Source organism: Palaemon carinicauda, chromosome 10, assembly GCF_036898095.1.
Source record: "Palaemon carinicauda isolate YSFRI2023 chromosome 10, ASM3689809v2, whole genome shotgun sequence".
Classification (NCBI taxonomy): Eukaryota; Metazoa; Arthropoda; class Malacostraca; order Decapoda; family Palaemonidae; genus Palaemon; species Palaemon carinicauda.
In genome coordinates, this window is record NC_090734.1 from 115,733,293 (window position 1) to 115,738,292 (window position 5,000).

General features: G+C 39.8%; 1 long non-coding RNA gene across 1 annotated transcript in view; it reads right to left on the bottom strand.

Annotated features, from left to right (window-relative positions):
* LOC137648685 (uncharacterized) overlaps nucleotides 1–5,000 on the bottom strand; it is a 35,368-nt gene that overhangs the window by 30,137 nt on the left and 231 nt on the right. The gene's annotated exons all lie outside the window — the stretch shown is intronic.

Sequence of the window (5,000 nt, forward strand, 5' to 3'; positions counted from 1 at the left end):
TATTACCATATGATCTTATATATGGACGTTACATGGTGATGATAAACTTAACTATACCTAATAGTTTAACTTAAACTATGGAGAAACTATTGAAGCCTGCCCGTTTGGATCTGGATCCTAGCCTCCCTTCTGCAGCAAAGGAATGGCGGCATTGGCACAAGACGTTTTCCAACTTTATTCAAGAATGTGGTGAAAATGCACCAAATAAATTAAGGACACTTGTGAACTACGTCAGTCATAATGTGTATGAATACATTGAGGAGTGTGTGGATTATGATACTGCCATTTCTACGTTGGAAAAGTTATATGTTAAGGCACCTAATGAAATATTCGCCAGACATTTACTTGCTACTCGCCAACAAAAGGCAGGGGAAACTTTGGATGAGTTTCTGAGAGAATTGCGTAAATTAGGTAAGGACTGTAATTTTAAGCCAGTTACAGTAGTGCAGAACAATACAGAGAGGAGTTGATCAGGGATGCTTTTATAAATGGCCTGGCCTCACCTGTGATTCGGCAACGTCTTCTCGAAAATAAAACTAGACTTACAGGCAGCTTATGACCAGGCTTACTCTTTAGACCTAGCCCAACGTAATGCTAGTTTTTACAGTCACATGCTTCCTCATGTTGGGCATACTGCTGCTGTGGTTACATCGGATCAAGCACTTATCACAGATGATCATGTGAAGAGTGGACCAATGTCTGAGAGCTGTGAGGTAACTGCTGGAACTCAAGTATTAGCGACTACTCTGTCCATGAAGAGAAAGTGCTTTTTTTGTGGAGGTCCCTATCATATTCGTGCACACTGTCCAGCTCGGGATTCTATTTGCAATAAATGTGGCAAGAAGGGGCACTTTGCAAAAGCATGCCTGTCTAAATCTACATATGGAGGTAAATCTACAACAGCTACAGTATTTGATCCCTCACTGTCATCTGTTCTTGCAGCTAATGCTGGTACCTCTTTTCCTCAGAGCCTCTATCGGGCAGCTACCTCAACAACAATTAAAGGACGGAAGTTGACAGCCCTTGTCGACTCGTGCAGCGATGACAGTTATATAGATGAAGAGGTAGCGTGGGAATTGAAGCTACCAATACATCCCACTGATAAAGACGTCGCTTTAGCACAGAAATCTTTGCATACAAACTCTCCAGGTTATGTCAATGTAGACTTGACTCTTCATCTTAATGGAGAAACTTATCCATCCACGCGTCTAACAGTAATGAAGGATTTATGTTCAGGAGTATTACTTGGTCAGGACTTCCAAGAACAGCATCAGAAAGTGACTATTGAATACGGTGGGCCGAAACCAGCGCTCAACTTATCTGGTGCTAACCCCTACTGTTTGTTGGCAGCCGCTGCTGTGGATGAACCTTCTATCTTCCAGCATTTGTTACCTAATTGTAAGCCTATTGTCACTAAATCAAGACATTACTGTAAAGATGACAAAGAATTCATTGAAGTGGAGACTAGTCGTCTCTTGGCTGAGGGTGTTATTGAGGATAGCATATCACCATGGAGAGCTCAAGTTGTGGTGGTTAAGGATTCCTTTAATCGGCATAAGAAAAGGATGTGTGTTGATTATTCGCAAACTATAAATCTGTTTACAGAACTGGATGCTTATCCATTACCAAGGATTGACACCATGGTTAATGAACTCTCAACATATTGCGTATTTTCGACTTTTGACTTGAAAAGCGCTTACCACCAAGTCCCACTAAAGGAAGCAGACAAGAAGTATACAGCTTTTGAAGCCAACGGACGCCTGTACCAGTTCTGTAGAGTACCTTTCGGAGTTACCAATGGAGTTGCAGCCTTCCAACGAACTATGGATAAGTTGGTGAAAGAAGAAAACTTACAAGGTGCTTTCCCATATTTGGACAATATCACTATTGCTGGACACACTCAAGAACAACATGATCAGAACGTGCAGCGCTTTCTTGAGGTCATCAACAAGAGGAACCTAACTCTCAATGCTACTAAAACTATTAAATCTGTGCGTACCATTAATATTCTTGGCTACTGTGTGGGGAATGGTGTAATAAAACCTGACATGGAAAGACTCCGGCCTCTACAAGAACTACCACCTCCCACTAGTCAAGGATCTTTAAAGAGGGCAATGGGTATGTTTGCTTATTACGCTAAATGGATACAGAATTTTTCTGCTAAGATTCAACCACTAGCAAGAGTAAAGAAATTTCCTTTAGATGAAGAAGCTTTGCAGGCTTTCGAACTACTCAAACATGAACTTGGAGGAGCAACGCTACACTCTGTGGATGAAAATTTGCCTTTTGAGGTCGAATGTGATGCCTCGGAAGTAGCAGTCTCAGCAGTACTCAACCAGAATGGCAGGCCCGTGGCCTTCATGTCTAGGACTTTACAAAGAAGTGAAATTCACTATCACATCGTAGAGAAGGAAGCCATGGCTATCGTGGAGGCTGTACGTAAGTGGAGTAATTTTCTTGCTAGACAACACTTTGATCTTGTTACAGACCAACGTTCTGTGGCCTTCATGTTTGATAACAGGAAACGCACTAAAGTTAAGAATAATAAGATCCAGGAATGGCGGATGGAACTCGCAGCCTTCAGTTATACAGTACATTATCGCCCCGGTAAAGAGAATGTGGTTCCTGATGCCTTCACCCGAGCTTTTTGCGGTTCCGTGGTTTCTACGTCATCTACCCTCACTGAACTTCATGGGAATCTGTGCCATCCAGGAGTGACTCGCTTGTTGCACTTTGTGAGATCGAAAAATCTTCCCTTTTCCACTGAGGACGTTAAGAAGGTCTGTGCTTCTTGCAGGATATGTGCAGAATTGAAACCAAGATTCTACAAATTCCAAGAAGGAACACTCATCAAGGCGACACAACCAATGGAGAGATTAAGCATTGACTTTAAAGGACCAGTTCCGACGGCCTCGCGCAACCCATATCTACTTATTGTGGTTGATGAATATTCCCGTTTTCCTTTCGCTTTTCCGTGTCCCAACATGAACACAACTACAGTATTGGTGATGGAAATAAATATAAGTATGTTTGACGTTGTCGTAATTCTTTATCAGTAGTAGTAGTAGTAGTAGTAGTAGTAGTAGTAGTAGTAGTAGTAATTGCTAAGCTACAACCCTAGTTGGAAAAGTAAGATGCTATACGCCCAAGGGCTCCAACAGGGAAAATAGCCCAGTGAGGAAAGGAAAAAAGGGAAAAAAAATATTCCAAGAACAGCAACGGTACCAAAATAAATATTTCCTATATAAACTTTAACAATTATGACAAAACAAGAAAGAGAGAAATTAGATAGAACAGCGTGCCCGAGTGTACCCTCAAGCAAGAGACCTCTAACCCAAGACAGTGGAAGACCATGATACAGAGGCTATGGCACTACCCAAGACTAGAGAACACTGGTTTGATTTTGGAGTGTCCTCCTAGAAAGGACAAGAAAGGAAAATTACTAAAAAAGGAAAAAACTGCCAAGTGTAATGCAAATGGCCAGGACATCTTGGATGCAAAAAGTGTCCAGAGTCCAGACAAGGCCAGGATTGTCCATTCCCATTCCAAGAAATAAAATAAAACTTAAATCCAACACAATTACCGTTAATCTAATGTAGGTTCTAGAGCTTTCAAATATGCGGACCCAAGACTATACAACAAGATCTCGCTAGACATCCTAAAGGACTGATGATATTAAGACATTCAAAAGCAACCTGGTGACTTTCTTGTTCTCTAAGTGCTTCGATAATGTAAATTTGATAATGTGGAATACACTGTGTGATACTCTAAATACCCAAGAATGTATATGACAAGCAAATCTCGTTGGTTATAATATATATATATATATATATATATATATATATATATATATATATATATATATATATATATACAGAGAGAGAGAGAGAGAGAGAGAGAGAGAGAGAGAGAGAGAGAGAGAGAGAGAGAGAGAGAATAAATGAATATTCAATTAAAACCATAAAAGCAAAGATGTCATTATAAAAGTTAAATGGCTTTCAGAAGACCAGCTTCTAAAATAAATCAGAAAAGGAATCAAAACTAAAGGAGGGATGAGTTAATGGAAGTGTGAAAGACCATTCCACCACCGGTGGAGATTTCTGAGGCCTAAAATTAATGCTATAATAAGAAGTTGATAAAAGATAGGTTGAGGATACAGAATGCAGAAGGAAACCGCTAAGAGTTGAAAGGTCACAGATGAGTAACGAACATAGGATAGCTCAATGCACTGTCGCCCAGTGTTTTAGGCACAGCCGAGCCTTTCTCCACCCAAGATCGGACCAGGAGGGAGAAGACAATGGCTCTCAATGACTTACAAGGTAGACCAATGGGGTTTCCATACCCCAAAATGGTAAGGAGGACAATTATTATTATTATTACTATTATTATTTGCTACGCTGCAACCCTAGTTGGAATAGCAGGATGCTATAAGCCCAGGGGCTCCAACAGGGAAACCAGCCCAGTGAGGAAAGGAAACAAGAAAAAATTAATTGTTTTAAGAACAACAACAATACTAAAATAAATATTTCCTATATAAACTATAAAAACGTTAATAAAACAAGAGGAGGAGAAACAAGAGAGAACAGTTTGCCCGAGTGTACCCTCAAGCAAGAGAACTCTAACCCAAGGCAGTGAAAGACCATGGTATAGAGGTTATGGCACTACCCAAGACTAGAGAATAATGGTTTGGGCAAAATGAGCATCACTGATGTTTTAAAGTGAACAGCATACATTAAATACCGGATATATAATTAAAAAAAAAAGAGGAAAAAACACAAGATGGTCTTTTTTTTAGAATCGACATATGTGGCCATTGACATTAATTATTTTGACTTGGGAGTAATGAATATCTTTACATGATACGTCAGCGGTAAATGAGATTTATAAGAGAACAAAAAATATTGCATCTCTTCCCTACTAAAAGTAACTACAGACTACAGTGACAATCTTACGATTTAAAATGTTCGAATTTCTTACATTTGATTTAAGGTAAGTAAAGG